The 21544-nt window shown below is 36.2% G+C and overlaps 1 long non-coding RNA gene across 1 annotated transcript in view; it reads right to left on the minus strand.

The window, feature by feature from the left end:
- Nucleotides 1–11459: 11459 nt before the first annotated feature.
- The window catches only part of LOC116439551, a 99447-nt gene continuing 89362 nt past the window's right edge, over nucleotides 11460–21544 (minus strand). The window contains exons 6-7 of the long non-coding RNA XR_004238193.1: nucleotides 18709–18803; nucleotides 11460–11528 (exon numbers count right to left, since the gene is read on the minus strand). This is a non-coding gene — a long non-coding RNA (uncharacterized LOC116439551). The remainder of the gene's footprint in view (nucleotides 11529–18708; nucleotides 18804–21544) is intronic.

The following is a 21544-nucleotide window of genomic DNA, read 5'->3' on the forward strand; positions in this document are numbered from 1 at the left end:
CCTTTTAGCTTCAGTCTCTTTTCACAGCTTTACTTTTTTTAACAAGGTTTTTTGCCAAGCTTCTTATCTCTGAACTGTTCTCCCTTCTGAACTGCTCTCTGCTCACCAGCACACCCACAAAGGCACTGGACAGCCTTTGATCTGCCTGCTTTGTAAAAGCTAATTTCAACATTAAGCATATTTGTATTTTAAACTCCATACCGAGAGCTTATGAAGTAACTGTACTGATTACAATGGTATTTCTGCTAGCTTTTTTTAAGATTCCCTCACAATGTTTAAAGTTCTTACCAAAAATCCTGCTGGAGTTATTAACATAGTTTTTAAAGAATTTGACCTTATTTGACTTAAAGAAATTAAAAGGAAATACTAATCCCAGAGAAAAATATTAAGTACATATCACATTCCACAGAATGCATTTATTGTTACACTTCTTTTTGTAAAAATATAAACCTACTGTTAGTTCCTCTGAAGGCCATCAGCATCACTAATGCATATGCTTCACAGTTATTATAAACCTCTAAGTTGCCAAGGTGCTTCTGCAATACGCAGAAAAATTATTGACCCTCACAAGGCAAACGCTTTGGCAATCAGTTCCAAGTCACAACCTGAACATATGGCCAAACATGCCTCTCTTACAATAATCAGTTTTAAGACTTAAAAAATTATACCCAAAGAATAGAGAAGAGCTGACCCAGTAAAGCAGTTTGTGCTGGAACAGTAATGGATGACAGAAAAATACAAATCTATCTTGAGAATTACACAAATATTCACACTATCCGTCATATTCTTTAACAGACTAGTTCTGACATAACACTTTCAGTCCTTCTGGACAAGTCACAGGGGTAGGAAGAGTAAAGCATAAAGATGTAGTGACTGGAGAGAAAACTATGGATGCTAGAGGATGCGCCACAAGATCCACAAAGAAAACAATGAAAAGAAGTAGTCCCTCAGCCATAATGCTGCACTGGATTGTATGGTGTGTTCTGTGTCCTTGTCCTGCTCTTTGTGACAGCACCTAATCATCTCACTAAGATATTTGTTGCATCCAACACTAGAGGAGCCTCTCTTGATCTGGTAGACTCCCTGTTTTTCAAGGAGAGCCCAATGTGACTCAAGGTGTCTTCAGCTTTCTATTTCCCCTCACAAGCATTAACTCCACACACCTTATATAAAATGAGTCGGTATTTGATATCCACTGTCAATGGAGCACTTCTCCCTACATTAATATCAGGTTTTGTTGCATATCTTCTCTTTCAGTTATGATTCCTGTATCATTTTCCACCCCTCACACCTTTTTGCAGCATCTTTAGCAGCATTAGCAACCTGGTCTAGTGAAAGGTACCTTGCCATGGCAGTGGGGTTTGAAAGAGCTTATATTTAAGGTCCTTTCCAACCCAAGCTTTCTATGGTTCTATGATTTTCATTTATGCCAATTTTGCAGAAACCTGTTTCATTGTTTTCAGGAACAGAGCTCAATTTTAGCAAAACACATAACTTTAGTTCAGATTGTTCAGATCATTACTCGAGTTCCGTCGGAGATCACTCTGTGCTTGTTCACATTTCCTACACTTTATAAACTAGCACTTTATGATCTGGGCTTCTGAGATTGTCATTAAAATAATAATGCTTTATTGATCCCATGATTCCTTTATTTACCTTGCTGTTTCCTGTTTTTAATTACAACAATTGAGAAACTGTCTGAAGTGTTTCATTTGTCAGACTAAATAACACTAGCTGTTTGGAATTAAAACATTCAGATGATAGGTGGATTAGACTACACTTAAATAAAAAGTGTAGCCTGGTGTCTTCCCACTAAATGTTTCCAGTAGATAAAGATTTTATATTGAAAATTGCTACTAAGAAAACCCCAACAAACCAAACCAAACAAAAACCCAAACCAAACCGAAGAAAATAAAAACAGAAAAAAAAGACAACAACCAACAACAACAAAAAAACTAAAATAAACCCAAAAAACCACCCCAAACCCCAAAAATAATGCTAATAAAAGGAAAAGTATGATATAATTTCAGAAGAATCATTTCAGAATGAACCATATTTGCCAGTGCATTAGCTGCTTAGAAGTGCTATTTTCTGTTGTCACCTTTCGCTGTGTCCTCTTGACACTGCAGCTTCTCCTGTTACTGACTCATTTCATGCCAATGTTTCTGTCATGGCTTTTGGTGTGACTGTCACTTCTGCATTATAGGTGGTGGTGAGTAAAGCAGCAGTGGCACCTTAGAGAGTGACAAAAGAAGACAAAAGTAAATGAAGCAGAGATCTCAGCAGGCACTGGATTAACCTCATTTTTTTTTTCAGGCAAGACTTTTTTTTGACAATGATCAATTATATACAAGAAATTATGATAAATCTGTCATCTCTTTTCCTTTCATTTCCCCCTTCTTCACTTCACAATGACAGAAAACAGGGAGCTCTTTGAAACTGCAAGAGGATGCAGCTGGCAGAGAGCTGAGCAAGATGTTTCTGAAGAGTTGCTTATTTTCTGAACAATAGTCTCAGGTCAACTGAAATTACTTAAATTAATCTAAAAGAGGAGACTCTTAAAAAATTCCCAAATGATTATCTGAAAAGTTCTAAATGAATTTGAATAATGAGCAATTTTTGCAGTATTGTGTTCTGATAGTTCCTTTTTGAAATCTTCCTGAATTACTTTTGTAAGGGTGGTGAGGTGGGGAAGAAATCTTCTTGATCTACATTAAATTTATTCATTTATTTTACCTGGAAGAATATGCCATTCTATTTGTTTGGGTACACTTTAAACAAATAACTGAATTATAAGTATTAACTAGTCTCTATAAAGGTTTATGCAAACCCACAGGACTGAGGAGACATATGAGAGAGGCAAGAGCTGGCAGTAAGTTGCTCCAGAGCAGAGCCTACAGCTCACCTCATCACCAGGCAAGGAGTGAGCAAAGGAAAGGGGTGTAAGGTGCTTAGAAAGGGTTTGGCTACAGATGTTCTGTGAGGAGGATTTTGAATGATTCAAAACCATTCCATGTGACTCTGGACAAATCATCACGAAGACAGTTTTTCCAAAATTACTTAAGTGATTGAGTAAAATATTTGTCTCCAAAATCTTTTTCAGTTTTTGTATAAACAAATTGGTAGCTAAGTTTGTGCTCTGTCTTGTTACATTTTCTGTACAATAAAGTCCCACAGATTCAAATATTTTGTTAGCCTGACATTGTCAGCTTTAGTCATAGAAGAGCAACACAAGCCCCATTTCATGCTGAGGACTTTTATACAGTCAGCAAGATATGTGCTCCTCTTGTACAATACCTTCCTTTTTCCTTAAAGGTATTTTCTCTTTCTACACTAAATTCCAGTTAGATGCAAGATGGCTTTATAGAAACGACCAAAATATTATTTTAATAATATTTTAAGTATAGAATATTTTACTCCAGAGAGTATCTTACTCACAGGGCTGCACCTAAAAACTATTTTGGATACGCTTAGCCCTCCTACAAAAATTGACGCCTGATCATGGAATTCATAAAGATTGGCTAGGTTAAAGAGAAGGTTCAAAGACGACATGACTCTTTGGTTCAGTACTCAACACTTTCACTCAGATGGAAGAATCTGGCTGATCTAATGGCTGTGTCTGAGTATGGGAGACAGTTACTGCAGTGAATACATAACATTTCTTAGTGAAAAGAATGGAAATGAAGATCCTTCTCTTTTGGTGGGACATAAGAAACACTTGCTAGCCTTTTAACTTAATTCCTGTTTAACGTGGTACTTTTTTTAAATGTCTCTCTGAAATACCCAACTCTCCCCGCTCACCCCGTGAGGAACACTGATGTGTCGCCTGGTGCTGGCACCAAGCAAACAGCTCTGAGCTGTGCTAGTGATCAGGAAAATGTTCCTTCTGTTAGTTCAACACTCTCCAGAACTCCACAGTTCTTCTATATATTCATCTCATTTAATTGTGTTTACCTCAAAATTACTGAGGTGTACATAATTCCTACTGAAATAGATGCTCAAAAAGGGCTCCTCTCAAACCAGCTTCTTTCCTGAATCTATTATCTATCAAAACAAATGTAAAAGGATTGAGGTTTGAAAGTGAGTTGGGAGAGGAATGAGAAAGCAGTATGCAAATAGCATATAATAAAACTAGATATTTTCATATGTAATTATATGAAATAGTTGAAATATAAGAACACATTTCAATAAAATATGATGGATCTCTTCAACGTGATTGTATGGTTTTAGTCACAGCACGGATTATCAGTAAAAACTTGAAATCTTTGTGTCTTCATTTCAGCCTTTATTATTATTTTGTGAAAGGTAGACTCTCACTAGACTCAACCCATTAAAGAAAATTATACATGGATTTTCTCCATCCCTTTCAATCAACTAAGTATGTTCACATCAGTGTTGAAATAGAAAATTAGTTTTATAGTGCAAGGTTAATGATATGATAATTGTTTCTTACGAGTATAGAACCTTGAAAGACAAGAGAATCTCTGTGTTCTTAAAACCAATTTTGTGTCACCTTTTTCCTGGCAAACATTACTATTATCCAATGTAGCACAATACTTCTTTTGTTTAAACATGTTTTCACATACCATTAAGCGTAATTTCCTTACTTCCCATGAAGATGTTCCAGTTTATTTCAAGCTTTAAATTTACAATTCCCTCTAAATATTCAAAAAGTTTTTCCTGGAATGGTATAAGCAAGCTTTATACAACATATTTTCATACTTTGTCTTAGTTTATCTTTCCATGTCCTTTATTTAATTTATCTTTATACTTTAGAAAAGACACTGAATGGAAGTTATTTAACAGCAAAGATGAAAGTTTGAACAACTTATTTATTTACATATATCCTTTTATCCCTGATAATTTGTATTTATATATTTTGAGCCAATTTTTTTAAGTTACACATCTACACATTTATTCTGTATCCTAAAAGATATATCTTGGGTTTCCAGAAGCAGGTAGATATAACATCTAGCTCTTTTTCACAGTACATCAAGACAATAGCATAATTTTTAGAAGGGGGAGAAAAAAAGCCTGAGAAATGACAGACATAATTCAAACAAGTTTTTTTTTTTTTAAATTAATTTTTTTTTTTTCTTTTTCACAATGTACAAAATTAATATATTCACAGTGTTTGGTAGAATTACTATTCCTGCCTGTGAACAGGAGTGTAGTTCATAGAGGCAAGGCTTTTTCGTACAAGTAAGTTCTCTTTGAGTCAGTCAGAATGAACCAACATGAAAATGCTATAATTTGCAACTGTTTACTTTAGAACTTATTAATCATAAAGATAAAAGCCAAAATTGTATTTCAGAAATTGAAGTTGTCTGGTCTTCAAATCTTCACGGAGTCCTAGTTAATTAAATAACTGTGTCCTCTTATCTTTAGTAAGCTAGTAATTTAATACAATAATTTAGCAGAAAGTTAAGTGAGAGTACAAATACTTGGTGGAATTTAAATATCTATTTAACCTAAAATTGGCTTTTACAGGTAATCATATTAGGTGTTTTTTCTAGTCATATTCCTGCTGTGCTTAGGTGCAAAAAGACCAGGGAGGTCTTTGTGAAATGAGGCTTATGAATTTGAACAACGTAATATGTTTCAGAGAGACGTGCTAGATTATTGGCATGAGAAAGATTAGGTTTATTCATATAGTCTGCTTTTTTAAATAGATCAGTCACAGCTGAGTGAAATGCAGCTTACTGTCAACCTCTGCTGTAATCGTTGAAGGTATTGAAATGAGCTGAGTCCACAGTCGGTTTCTTTTAAAGCAAGAATAAACTAATCCATTCTGTCAAAAATAAGGATACTAATTACTTTGAACTCTCAGTATGAAGCAGGTAGTGAAAGGAATGGAGGAATAAAAGAGGAGAAAAAAATGACACAAGAAAAAAGTGTAGAATTGTCACTGAATTTTGATTTAGAACCCAGGAAGCTCTGAGCTTTGCAATTGGTGTATCTGCAGAACATAAACTGATCCCCAGAACCATGCCCATACTTTCCTGGGGCATTTAACACATACCCACATGTACAGCTTCATGTGGCATCAGCACAAGGGCCTGAACTTCATGCAGCTCAAGCAAAGGTGGTCCATGGTCCACACCCTGGCATAAATTATCATTTGCCATTAAATCCATTTTCACAGTGTAGGAAAGTCATGCATTTTTACATTTAACAGTAATGTCATTTCTGGCATTTTTCTAGCAGAACTTATTGCCTAAGCTTATCCTGAGGTATAAGATGTTCCCAAGGATACCTTCCATCCTTCTCTTTGTATTTTGCTGCAACATTTTTTCTTCCTTTGAAAATAGCCAGTAGGTATTATTTATTTCTTTATTTATTTCATCAGATCACAATGTCACATCTAAGTTTGTAACCTGTTTTCTATTTCATGTGCAATTAATCTGTTATAAGTTTTGCCATCTAAACTCTTATATTGAGCCAAAACAAAAACCAAAGGATGTTAAAAAATATGTCGCTAAAATGAATTTCAGAAGAGCAAAGCTATAATATAATCTTGAAGTCTTAAAGTCAGATCTCACAATTAACCTGTAAATTCTGAAGTTAAATACTATCATAATTTGCAGTAGCTTCCTGCTAGACTATAGAATGAAAGGAAACCAAATGGTTCCAGACTTTTTTAGATGCCACCAGAAAGACATCCATATTAGGGTTGGAAACACTGATAAAATTAAAAAAATAATTGCCTAACTCCAACAAAAACCCCGTTTGTTAAGATTATAGAGAACAAATTTCTCACCTCTTCAAGGTGTACATCCAAAGCCAGCATTGTCAGTCCGAGTTGAAAGAGAAGAAAATTAAGTGTTAAAATATATTTTCTCAGAAAGATTTTCAGTTTTGCTACAAATACGATTTGCATTTTAAAAATGTATGAACCCAGAAAGATGTTTATCCCCGAAAACGGAATGTCTTGCTCCTTTCTGTTGAGAAACATTTTTATCCATGAAGTATACTGACATAAATTGAATACACAATAATTCTACCAAATACAGATTGTTATCAAATATAAACACAGTCCATCTATCAAAATACAGCCCCATACAAAATGTTGATACTAGTGAGGTTTTTTCACTTCTTTTCTCAGTTATTGTTAAAGAGGTTATTTACATTCCTGCAATTTATTTAGCAGTACCTCAACAGAAGAGTATGTGTCAGTACAATTTAGAAGTAAAAGTCAATGAGATACTAAATACCTAGATACTCTGGATCAGAAACAGAAGGTGATTAGAGTGAGCTTGAAGAGAAGCCAGGATGTAGATGACATTGTGAACAAATTTTTAATAATCTTGTATTTCAACAGGGCAACATATGGTTTCACATGGATTTCAAGAAAAAAAGTGGCATATGGCATTACTATTGCATGGCAAGGTGCCACTTTATCTGGTAAGTGTGTGATGCAGGATTCACATCAATTATTCACCAACACAGAGAAGGTAAGCATAGAAGTAGTAGTTGTTTTAAAGAATTTGTGTACATTACATGAATGAATGGCCTGGAATGGCCTGAATCCAGTGAATTTGTCCTGCTCTTTTGGCTTAGAGGTGGTAGATGACACATTACTAGAAGTGATAGATAAGAAATAGATAGGCAGGAATACTGCTGCTAATCTAAATGGTTGTGCTAGCAGTTAGGGTATTACTCACCATATGTTCTTTTACACATATTTAACAAAAGAGCTTCTACCTTAAGCTAAAATTGTTTTTCACATGTATGTTCTTTCCTCATTGAGAACTGCCTTGTTATCAACTGTGATCACATTTTACAATAATCTTTTATTATTAAAGACCTTATTAACGTGGGAAATGTTCACTGCATATGGAGACCACAGCTAGAAATGTTATAGCTTCAAAATGAAGGTGAGTAACTGCAAGTGTTAAAAGTAGGCATGTGAACTGATTAATCAGTTTAATCAGTCTCAAACCAAGAGGTATCAGTTGCTTTATGTCAAATAATTAATATATAACAGCATTTTTTATCTCCTGGCTAGTATCTCTAGTACTATTAGAAGAGCTTGGTAGGATCTATGTCTCCAGATCAAAGAATTTCAGGAAAAAAATTTGAGTTCTTTCTCAAACACAAAATAAAATGAGATGCTAATAACACAGGCAACAAGATCAGCTGATGCACATAGTCCCTATTACCAAACCACTGACATTGTATATGGAATAGCTTATTTGAAATCTTGGAAGTTTTTAAGAGCAAAGAGAAAAACTGAACCATTTCAAATATCCTGTTCCTGATGTGATTCTGTAGTCAAGACCTTGAATAGTTTACAATGGGACACTCAAATAGCACAGTGATGAACTTTACATTTGAACTTCAAAAAATCCAGAAGGTAATTTGCTGTGAATGAAGAAACTTGTAACAGCAAAACAGCCCGACCAAAACCAAACCAAACCAACTCCCTACACTACAAAAACTGTCCTGCAGTAGCCTTCTCAGACATAAAACTTCCATGACAGAAAAGTAGAAGTTAGTTGAGAAAATAGTGAAGACTCATGAGAAAGGGAGAGGTCTCTGTGGAATAATTAGTTACTTCAAAGTAGTAATTATTTTCTAAAAGTCTTTCTTTACAATTTATTGGAGTTTTAAGCAACTTGGGGGTTTTTTGTCCTGTTTGACAGAACTTGGATTCCATTTTTTGTATTATGCTTCTTCCTTTAATAGAAAAATATTTTTTACTTGTAAGTATTCAACTGAGAAAAAAAATACTCAAACATCTGGGTTTTTTAGATTCTTTTTTCATTTGTAGCAAAGCACACAGCATATTTAATATTTTTTACAAAAAGCACATGACTTTTTGGTGCACTGCAGGAATCTTGATGAAAATTGAAACACATTTACAGAGAAAATATGAAAATTATATTAATGACAACTTACAATGTCATCTGCAAGTATATATTATATAACATAATGTTACATAACATTTCTATGTTGCACTGCAACAGTGCCGATACCAATTTAAACAACCAGAAGGATTCATGTATGCCAGAGAAGTTGAACGTCCTGTCTGCCTTTCTGATAGGTAAGGAACACAAAACTTGACCTGTACCCTAAACAGGCAGCAGGTACATAAATTTAAAGCCATTAAAGAAAATATTATGTATCATATACTTTTTCTGTAAGCACTTAGTCAGTACAGGGTCCAAATACACACATAAATGCACATAAAAATACGTGTTACTTTTCTCATCAGAAGATTAAAAACCCTCAACTTGCTAAACTTACAGTGATTGAGAAGAGTACATAAAACTTGAATACTATTTTAGAAAATGTCTTTAAAAGTTACCTGTTGCTTGCCAAATTTGCTGTAAATTTTTAATATCCGCCTTGTCCTCCTCAAAAAAATTTTTAACTAAAACAAGGCCTTACCATTAAAATACAGAGCCCTGGTCAGTAAGTCTGATGTCTGTTTCTTGTAAAGTCTCAAATCAGATGTAACAAAGTAATCAAATATGCTCTGTGCATTCCCTAGAATGTTAGGACAGAATTTTTCAGCAGCTTATTATGTGTGCTAATATCACAACAATCAAGAAACGATAATGAGGAATTCTTTGGAGCTAATGGTTAAAGCCTAATCTTTTATATCTAATACGGAGAAAAGACTAAAAGAAGCCAAACTTCCACATCATCTACAGGCTTAGAGGCACTGGATGAGGTAGAAGACTCCAATTATTGCATTCCTGATAGGCATCCATGTTCTGATTGGTGGGAATTTTCATTCATCACTAGGGAGTAATTGATTCATAGATGTAGATACTCCTCTGTCCTTCATCTTCCAACATAAAAAAAGTATTGCTGTTATAAATCACAATAACAATAACTGTCTGAAAAATAATCATTACTGTAGTTAATATTACATTGTTTAATTATAGATGTTCCTTTACTTGAAAATGTGAGTTTTTAAAAAAATCAATTAATTAGTAATCAGTTTATTTTATTTAGAATGTCAAAGCTTAAATTTTCTTAAATATACTCGAAGTAATAAAATGCTGTAGAGGTATTAGGCATACAGATTACTCTAACAAAATCTATTTCTTCTGCTGAAGGTATCTTGCTGCACCTCTTTGCTCTTTGGTTTAATTAATGATGCGCAGACGCAAAGAAAATAAATCCATGCCATTAAAACTTGTATGCATCGGGATTATTTGCAGCACTGTAAATCATTAACCAATAATGCAATTTAATTTGAAAAACCTTAGGCCAGACTTTCATAGGCATTTAGGTACTTGAGGCAGGTAGGATTCTACTACAATTTTCAGGAATTTAAGCATCAATTCCCTGCAAGAGTCAATGACATTTAGGATTCTGCACAGTTTTGAAATACCAGTAGGTATTAATTTACATCTTTTGATACCTAAATTATTTTAAAAATTGGATGGCTTATCAATCCCTCTTGAAGTAGAGAAGAGTTGCTTGATTTTATGGCCAAGGGCCCACAAAAAAATTATTATAAAAAAATGAAGAAGGGCATACAGGGTGTTGCAGCTGTATCGTGGAAAATACCAATGCGTGACTTTTTGCTCACAGTCAGTAATGAGGTGTCTTGCTACAGAGGTACATATGAACCACTCTGCACACTGCAGACACATGAATAGATGCTGAGAACTGCAGTGACAATAATTTGTGTTAATGATTTTTATTGTAATACTGAGTATTGGGGACATTGATCAGAGAGTATGTTAACAAACACAGCAGTCAGCTTCACATACATAAAAAACAGATTCAAGCATTAATTTAACTTAAATGAATGACAATCCTGTCTCATAAATAGCTCCAAGAAATCAAAAATAGTTCTTTTTACTCTATTGAGATAGAAAAACAGAAAATCAAAGTACTTACCCTCTCCCAAGTTTTCAATTTCTTCCTGTCCAACTTACTCAACCCATTTATCCGTTTTTTTTTCTGCCCTATCATAAATTTTTGTTGCACAGCATTCAAATGGAACTTTGTGCAGCCAGGGAAATGGGGTTTTAGAGGTAGCCTCTCTCTCCTGCTCTTTGCCCATAAGAAAAAATCTAGCCTTAAACTGCCTCCATTTCACTGCATTACAGACATATTTTAAAACACGATGCAATTTCCCTTCTTCCATGAAGAGTTAGGTACTACATGGAGAGTCAGATTGTAAAACAGACACTCTGGTAAAAAAATCCACTAGGCATTTTAAAATTCCTCTTTTCCAGTAAGCTCAAGGTAATTTTTGTGCAGTAAATTACTACTGAAGCTGCAGTGAAATTATTCTGTATTCTAATGGCATTTGGGACTATTTTAAGGGGTGATAGTGGTGATGGGATAAAAATCAAAGCATAAACTGCAAGGAGAAATAGCCATACAATTTATTTCCTAGATAATGTTTGTACTAGGGTGCTGTAAAAAAGGCCCATTAATAAGTAGCTTCATTTTCATATACAATACCCTTATAATATAATCCATTTGCTTTTGTGAACATACCATGATGCTTTGGATGACAGGTATTTCACAGCTTCAATATCCTCCACTAATTGAACCTGGATGAAAGAGGGAGAACACTAATCAGAACTGATTTCAAGTGCTGCTCACTTGAGGGAGTGAAAATGGTATCTTCTCCCAAGAGGAAATGTTGATACTGCATTAAAAAGACAAGCCCTGTGATATCCTGTGTCTCTCAGGAGGAACAGGAGTCTAATAAACTGCAAAGTATTTCCCTGTTGAGGTAGAACACCAGGAATAAGGAGCAAATTTTAATGAAACTACTTGACTGCAGATGTGCAGGATAATGGCTCTCTTCCCATAGCACTCAGTTCCATTCTGCCAGCCTTATTTCTGTTCCCACTATGGAAAGGCTGGTTGCCCATCTTTACTCAGTTTGATAAAGGCTGAGTTAGGTGCTTTGGATCTCAGACTGTAAAAACAAGTCTCCAACTTTATTTCAGAGATAATTTTTGAGATCAGATCTTTATTGTCAGATGTTCCACCTTATTTGTTAGAAAGCTCTGTCAGAGTCTCTAGGAGAACTTTATCGATACATAACTATATAAATCATAGATATTATTTCTAGAATGATTGGAAAGGTATGTTTACCAAGGAAAAGGAACTATTCGAAAGAACAGACAGTGACAGTCCAAAGAGAGACATAAGTGAAGACAGCAGCAAATTTTTGGAGGCAGATGTAATGCAGTGACAGTAAAGGTGAAGAACAAGAGACCAGTCAAGCTGAGGAGGCAGCTTTGGGACTTCCATTCAGAAGTCAGAGATGCATTTCACATCTGAAAAGAGTGAAAACCCTTACAAAACAAAACAAGAAAAGAAAAGTAGAGTAACAATTGTAAAACGTGCTATTTTTTCACAAAAGATGATTAGGATAGAGATGGAATGTGAAGCCTTGGAAATTGTGCAGGAAATAAAAAAAAAAAAAAGCGTGAACTAACAGGATTAAAATAAATAACTTTCTTGGAGTTTTCTAGCTAAAAAAAAGCAATCTCTTTAAGATAATTAGGAACAATTCAACATATACCAGCAGATAATAAAACAAAATTGCAATAGATACTTTAGAAATTGAAATTAAACTGGTATTCCATTCAAGATTAAGATACTTAGATTTATTGTTCATTAAAAAGGGTTTAGTTGTGACTAAGGTACATAAACTGCCGTCATAGGCAATGGACATCAAGGGCAGATGCATAAGCATGAATTTATTTTGTTTTCCTAAGGTATCCAGGACATCTATATGGTGTTAGAATGTAAACCCAGACTAGGATACTGAACTTATGGAAGACTTGTACCTTCAGGAATTTACATGGAGATCAGTTGCAGAGCTTTTCCTTTATGGCACACTGCAATAGTATTTGGAGAGATAACTCAATTAGTGGTCACGTTTTCCATTTTATTCATCTATGTAGCAACAATGTAATTCTTTTAAATGGAAAAAAAAAAAGTAGCATAAAATTCTTTAAGTCAAACTGACAACTCTTTCAGTGGCCAAAAAATGGTGAATTATAACCTTGCAAAACAAATTTACAGGAAAATTAAAAAATATTTTAAAAAAATTAATTTCTAATTCCCCTACATGCACTATTTTAATTGATATAATTAAAACACCCTGTTCTGTTCTGTTCATATATCTTAAATCTCATTCACCATTTATTTGTAAAGAGTGGTTTCACTATGTCCCCACTCCTTCACAGAATCAGTCAGTTCAATATCCATTTTCTTTAGAAATCTGACCTTTAAAAAGAGATCTTGCATTTCTCTCTTCTCTCAACACTGTTATCAGTAGTGACTCATTTTCTTTTTATTTGTTGTTATTAATGGATATTTTTAAGGTAAATATCTACTAGTTATAATTTCATGGTTCTTGGATACTTCAGACTAAACAAGGAACCTATTGTCCTAGGCTAGGTTGTTTTTCCCATCATTGACCATAGCAACGAAGTCAGAACTCAACATCGACATTTAAAAAAAAAAATTAACGTGAGGAAAAGTCTTTGCTGGAAATGAACCTAAGAAAAGATGCCAATTTCCTTAGAAAGCTCATCCAAAACTTGCAAGACCCATTTTCTTTCATTTATTTGTGGTTTCTTTCATATTATTATGTCAATCTCAACTCTTCTAATGGTCTTGATATACAATAACCTTTTTGTGTGCATCAAGGAAGAATTTGTTACCTTAGGATGATTTTAAGACAATTGCCATTGTAATTACTTCATAGATAAACTTTTTAAAAAAGTATTAATGAGAAGATCACAAAAGCTACATTACTGATTTGTGTTTAGCTCTCAAAGATAAATAAGAAATCTGTCCATAGTTTCCAGAGGCAAAAGATACACTATTCTGCTTTCTTTTTTTGAGCTGACCAAACTACCTGCTGTGTACTAAGTGAAAATGAAAGTTTTTCTTTGGTTGTATAACTTTAAATTTTATTCATTAAAGAGATAGTTTTGTTCTTGACACAAATCATAGAATGAAAACAATTCTCTAGTTGTTCTCCAATCTCTCAAATGAATGGTCAGTCAAGTCTTCAAGGCCTTGAATTATTTTAAAATAAAGTGACTTTTGAGAAAAAAAAAAAAAACAAAAACTTTAATTCTTCAGAGAACTTATTTAGCAAAAGATTTTTTTGGTTAGAATCTGATAGTGTAATTTTTCCATTTTGACAGATTCTGAGGAGATTTGCAGTTTGAAAATTGCATAAATCTGGGAGGTTGCTGCAGGATATAAACCATAATAATTTGTGATGTATTAACTTCCTTTTAATTCACATGCATATTTTAAAATATTCTGCTCTACATGATAGGTATTTATAGAGAAATTGCAGTATTTTTGCAATTCTTATCAACAACAGCACTAAAAATATCCAAATGCCCTAAACCACACTAAAGTCCTTCCACAGACATTTGGAAACATATTTCTCAGAGAAACATAGAGATGCAGTTAGATAAACCTTGAATAAATTAATTGTTGTTCTTCCACATGCAGAATAAGTGGAGTGATTGATGAGTGATGACTCATAATTGCCTCAGTTTCCCTTTCTAAAACTTATTTGGATTATAGTGTCTAGAAATCTGCTGTCTGGTGAAACAGGGTAGTACAATGAGGGTCCTGCTTAGGCAAACTCTTGTAATTAATTTATTTCTCAATCAATGGGGAGAATATAATTATCTGAGCTATGTCCTGAACATCATCTTTGACACCTTTCTTGTCCTTATAGCCTGGTTAGGTGTGTGTATAAAATAATAACAGCATAAAGAAATTATAATTTCCAGTTTGTTATAGTCTTTCTGCTTGCTGCACCATAGTCTGGCCCTATCAGCTACAGCTTTTTTTCTATTCATTAGGAAGTCTCCTTTACAGATTATCTTCCTAGACTATCACTTTGTCTGTAACATCATCGACCGGTTCTCATGTCTCTACTGCATACGCAAGTTGCTTGTTGCATTGGTTGAGCATCACCAGCTGCGTGCAGTTTGTAGGTTCTCAGGACAGAGACTGACCCTGTTCCATTTCTGTGGAGTTCCTAACGTGAGATGCTCTTCTAAAATATAAATTATTATTAGATTTGACATAATATTAAGAGTGACTTTTTAAATGAAACTTCATTGAAGCTGTGTGCATATGATGTTCTGGGAAGAGTTAATGATCTCAAAAGCATGTGGAGTGAGCAATCTGTCCTCAGGATTGTTGGTTATCTGATGAAACCATCTCACTGACAAAATTGCTTCTCACCCTGTTCTATTTCATTCTTGTGTGCTTTTTTCCCCTGCAGATGAATAGCATATCTAACTAACCACCTTCCTCTTAATTTCACTTTTCAGGTTTATCTCAGCTTTTATAAATCTGATCTCGTTAACAGAGAAGGAAATGTAAATAATTTTAAAGCATCATAAGTGAAAGTGAGAGTTAGTCTTATTTAGATTAATGTCATGCTATGGCTAAGCTGGCATTCAGTATATTATATGATATTTTGGACTTTCTATTGGGCTCACTGCTATTACGCTAATGATCCATTTCTAAGCCATATTAATTTTTTTAAAATTTTTGTTCCAAGAAGAGTAAATGAGAAATATTTACACATCTGTCTTTGAGACTATCATTACAGGCTGGATTTAAACTTGATGCTCAACCCGGAGAATGATGTGATGAAAAATATTCCAGGACCAGTTCAGAATTCACTGTAAGACAGAAAGAAAGTACCCTCCACACCTTTTTGTTGATTTTCAGGTTGTTCATTGGCAGAATAAATTAATTATCGCCTACTATATCTTCATTTTTCTTGGGGTAAGACTTACCAGACAAACGCAGAATGTGTTTTCTTTGCTCACAAATAAAATTTCTTCACTTTGTGAACTGTTTTGATGACACATGTACATCCAAGACGTAAAAGTCTGTAAGGTGGAGTGAATGTATTTCTTTCTGCTCCAAGAAGAAATAGGTAAGTATTTCAAGTCAGGCCTCTGCCAGTTATTTCAACCCTGACATGCTATCAATCTTGTTTTTTCAAGTTCTGGGCTTCATTAAAAAAGAAGTGTGTAATTTTCCATCATGAAGAGATCTGACCTTTGGTGCCTTAGGTTCTAGCTTTTATATTTTTCAAATCCTGTACTGCTTAGTGTGTAATTCTGAAGTTTTGTGTGGCCTGTTAGCTGCTGTTCTCTCATGCTGGTTAGACATAACAAGCCTCTCTAGGTTTGCTCTTCAAAGACAGTAGATCCCAAAACGTGTGAACTTAAGCCTAGATGGGGGGGCGAACTTGAGGTAATTACATCAAAACTGAAGTTATAATTGGAAAATTAACCCTCATATGTAAATAGACCAAACTTATAAATGTGTGTAGAACCCATGACCCAGGGTCCATCTTGGGTGTAGCCTTTTGACTGCCCAGGGTGTATCTTTGAAGGTCCTTCAAATAAATACCTACTTTTATTCTCTTATCCTTGTCTAGTCTCTGTTTTTAGGTGGCCACCTCAAGGCATCACCTTCATAAAGTGTAAAGAATTGTGTGGTTCTGGCTTATATCTGTCAAATTCCTTCACTGGAACTTGACCAAAGCCCAGGCATGAGAAAAATGCAAAAGGCAGCATCAGTGATACTGTGAGCTGTTCATTTCAAGATAATACACTGCACTGGATATCACGGATAATACCATGACTTACCTTCCATTAATCTGTAAAGAAAAAACAACTGAGCTTGAGCAGAAGTGTTTACAGCTGAGGAAGACTTTTTTCTTTGTTGCCATCTTCCATCATTCTGCTACCATGTGATTTCATGTGAGTCACTTTATCTCAATGGAATGAAATCCAGGAAGGAATATGCCTAATCTCAGTTAAAGTCTGCAAGATCCAGAGAGAAATTTCTATTTTTAAAGCATTCATACAGGAGCAGAAATAACAATTTGGGAAACTAAACCAAACATCTTTATCATTCCCCCTCTTCAGTGGAGCAAGGGGAGAAGGAAAAACCTCATGGGGCAAGAAAAGGACAGGGAGATCCCGCATCACTTACTATCATGGGTAAAACAGTCTTTGGGGAAATTCATTTACTCTATTGCAAATTAATAACAGAGTAGGATAGTTATACATAAGAACAAAAGTAAAATCACCTTCTTTACATCCCTCCCCTTTTCTCAAGCTGAACTTCACTTGTAATATTTTTTCCCTGCCCCTCACTCACTGGCATGCTGTCCTTCATGAACACACTGCTCCAGGGTAAGTCCCTCACAAGACATAGCTCCTGCCAGAAAATCGACTTTTGCATGAGCTCCTATCCACAGGTTGAAAGGTCCTGCCCAGAGTCTGCTTCTTCTTGAGCTCTTCATGAGTCACAGCTTCCTTTATGGGATCTCCATCTGCTCTGGTGTGGGGTTGCCCATGGCCTGCATCGTGGATGTCTAAGACACTGTGGTCTTCCGTGGGCTCATGGAAGTGAGGAATCTCTGCTCTGGAGCCTGGTGCACCTCCTCCCTCCTTTTTCTCCTCCAACCTTGGTATCTGCAGGGTTTTCTGTCTCTCACAGGTGTTGCTCAGTGTTTTTAACTTTTCTTAAATAGGTTATCACAGAGGTGCCACCAAAGTCGCTGATGGCTCAGCTTTGGGCAGTGGTGGGTCTGACAAGGAGCCTGCTAGTGTCTCTGTCAGACAGAGGCCAGCCCTTCAACACCCCCTGGCTACCTAGAGCTTGCTTCATAAAACCGACATGTGGTTACACTTCCCTCTTCACTTTATTATTCCATCAATTTAAATAGAGAAGGGTTTTCAAATATGACATTTTATTATTAGCAACGAATAAACAGGTGAAATCAATAATTCTTCCTGTCAACCACAGAAGTAAACCTGTTTTGAAGAGTAAAGGCCAAGTTTCTGCCTCAATTAGAGCTGTTACTCTGTCCCATGAATTCTATTCCTGGATTTCTACTCTTGGCTTTCTATTTCTGTATGAGCTTGAACAAGTCACTTGTCTTCTCTCTGCTTAGTACTTGACAGAAGTTCTTCTGAGGTTAAAATAATTATTTAGTATATGCTAAGATTGCTATATGGAAGGTCACTGCACAGGAATTGCAATAATTATTTTTCACCATGAATTTAAACATGTTTGCATTTTGAAATGAAATCAAATTCATTAATATTAAATAATAAAATGAATAGAAATATTATGTTATGCATGATTAAGAGAAAATTATCTTGGTATGCTTGGCTGATGGAGTAAAATTTGATGAAGCATTCCAATGAAATATATAGATACACACACATTCACCTGGCACCAGTTTCACTGTTAAAGGAGAAGATGCTACCTGGGCATCCTCACACACATACCACCTGAAGCTTCAACTGCTAAGACCAGAGCCCCTTCACAGCAGATGGCTCATGAGCCAACTCCTTGCTCACACACACACTCACTTATGGACATGCTTCCTGCTTCTGTGGCTTGACCTTAGCTTTCCCATAGCAGAGTCTCAGGCATTGGATTTATAAAAATAAATTATTAAAGTGCCATGGCAGAAGGTCAGCTTGAATGGGCTGTCTCCAGGGAGGGACAAAGAACAAAGAAATTCCCAGGCAATTATACCCTTATGAATTCTGCACCCACCCTTCATGCACTTTTTCCACACCTTGCATGTTTTCCTTGGTCTAATGGTGATTTTTGATCTGGGGCCTTTTAAAAACTTGTTGGATTCTTTCAATTTGTCCATGCAGGCAGGTCATTCACTGTTCTTACCTCTTGGATTTACAGCTTCTGCTGGCATTTGTAGTGTCTTATTTGCACCGCTGCTGCACCTGCTTTCTGGTAGAACAGTGGAAACTAAAAAAGCCCTGGATGTGGGATAAACACAATTTATCAGCACCCAAACCATCTGTGTACTATCATGTTTTTCTGATACCAAAGACAAAATACATCACTCTACTAGATACTAGGAAAGTTAGTATGAAAATTAATTCTATTCCAGATGAAAGCATATCTAAGTGTAAGTTCACAGCTTGCAGCCCAAGGCTTCACCAAACCAAGTTACTCATGCTTAGGCAAACAGCATACTAAATCACACAGTATTTTAATCGTGTAATTCCTTCTATATAATATTTATTTAAGCTAAACAACTAATACCTCTCAATGTTCACTTCTAGATCATTGCAGATTCCCTTCAGTCACTTCTCAATTAGTACATTGCAGACAACGGACAAATATTAACTGGCTTCTACAGAAGAGGCCAAAAGGTTTTTTTTCTAGCTCATGTATGTGGTATGCAGAGCTACAGAATGTCATGGAATCTGCAGAGCAAGAAGGTTGGAACTCTCTGTCTACCTTCTCAGGTACAACAGGAACAGGAAAGATGTGATAAATCTTCTTTGGTTATACCTTATAGTTGTTCAACCACCTGCCTTTTCCCAAGAACAGGTCAAAACCAAACCAACAACAAATCAAAACTAGCAATCCAAAACAACAAAGAAACAAAACAAAGCAAAACATGTGGACCATACTATTGCCTACTTTGAATAACAAATTTTCTGATCAGACTCTCAATATGCTCGTAAGAATTGCAAGAAAGCAGCTTTTTGCACAAACCCACTCAAGCAGCGCTTATGAAACGCTTCACACTTCAAAAGAGGAGTCAAGACCAAAGAGCCGTAAGATAGCTCCCATTTTCTGGAGTAACTTTGCAAATACTATGCTTGAAAAAGTGTATTTCAGATTTGCTACTTTTTTCCTTACATGTGTCATTAATCCACCTTTACTCAGGCTTCATTTCTTAGAGACATCCTTCATATTTCCCTGACTTTCCAATTTTTGGCTTACAAACCTTATTGTTCTCCGACTGATAACAGAGCTGTTTGTACTGGTTTGGTCCAAAATACTCATTACTGTTTATCTTCTGTGAGATAAGAATTAGGAGAAATGCAAAGCAGGCACCAAACTTGAAAGAATATAAAGAAATTTATTAACAGACCTAAGAGAGGGAAAAAAAAAAAAGTAATACCACACCTTCACACCTTCAGAACTCTTCTCCTCCCCCCACCTTCCTCCCTTCTCCCACGGACAACGTAAAAAGACAACCCTTGAGATGTTCAGTCTGTTTACCACTTCCGTAATAACCTTGTTCAGTCCATTTAGGAAGGGGAGTCTCTTCTTGCTCGTGCTATGGAGGAATTATCACAACGAGACAGCCGCCTGGGTTGGTTCTCTGCTTGCATCATGTGAGAGTCCCCTCCCATGACTTACAGCTTTCCCCACAACTGCTTTCGAGGGTCCAATCGTGAGCTACTGGGGTGCGATTTTAAGGTTGAGCTGTTCAGAAACAAAAGTTCTCTTCACCCATCTCTGGGAGCATTTCATCTCTAAGAACAGAGGCCCTCCTCCTTCCCTGGGAGCAAAGGGTCCTCCTCATCTTCATCTCTAGGATTATCTCTGGGAGCACCTTTAGGAACTGAGGTCTTCTCCTTTTCCATTTGGAGCAAAAGTCCTCATCGCTTCCATCTCTCCCTGTTCAAACTTCTCATGAAATTACAGCTGCTTCAGCATCTGCCTATCTCGGCGCAGGTGCTTTTGCTCACAAGTTCAATGCTCCACCCCCCCATGCCTTCATGAAATTACAATGGGTACTCTGATACATCATAGCTTTACAACAGAATTTCAGCTTTAAGCATCTCCTCTTTCTTCTCCCTCAGGTTTTCAGCTCTTCACAGCACTAAAAAGGTTAATCTCACCTAAGCCTTGCAGCTGGAATGTCGATTATCGCTGTTGCTCACATGATGTTTTGCTGGACAGCAGGGCAGCTTCAGCTGAATCTTGGCCACAGTGGAGAGGGGGAGCTGAGCCGCTTCGGCTGCACAGAGCAGGGCTGTGGGGGGGAGGCGGGGGGTGGGGGGGGTGTTTCTGCATGTGGAACAGGGCCCATTGGCTCCAGGATGGCCGTGGCCTGGCCCCCACTCGGGCCCCGCAGCCACCTGTCCCAGCGCCGGAAACGAGAGAGAGCTTGGGGGGGGAGTTTGTCTATTCTTAAGTGTGGATCACAGAGGCGGTCACAACTTTAAGTCGCTTAAAGAATTGTCCATATTCAGATTGGCCAGCTGATAGGTTCTGTCAGGTCCCAGAGGAAGCTGTGAGCACCCCTTTGCAAGAACATCACTTCCGGGACTATGCTTGCTAACCTATGACATTCTCCACCTCTCACCTCTATGAAGACACATTTAAGAATTATTATCAAAATTACATTCAACTTCTACACCAAATTCCACCCCTAGACAGTTCACTACAATTACAATATGTTTCCCACTCATTCTACTTATGACTTAATACTTGCTTTGCCCAGTATTCCTCCTAATTAATCTTTATCTCACAGCTCATACTTGCTTTGCCCAGCATTGTTATCAGTAGGATAACAATACAGTTATCCTAACAGGGAACGTGATAACCAATACACTGTTGCAAACTTAGTCACTGTTTTCAGTGGACTTCTAGCCTGAATGTCACTGACCTCAGTGATTACATCAGAGGCTGATACAGTTGTTCAGTTTTCTCATGCCTTTGAAAGCACTAAGATCTCCTATAAAAAAGCTGG

This window comes from Corvus moneduloides, chromosome 2 (assembly GCF_009650955.1).
Source record: "Corvus moneduloides isolate bCorMon1 chromosome 2, bCorMon1.pri, whole genome shotgun sequence".
Taxonomy (NCBI): Eukaryota; Metazoa; Chordata; class Aves; order Passeriformes; family Corvidae; genus Corvus; species Corvus moneduloides.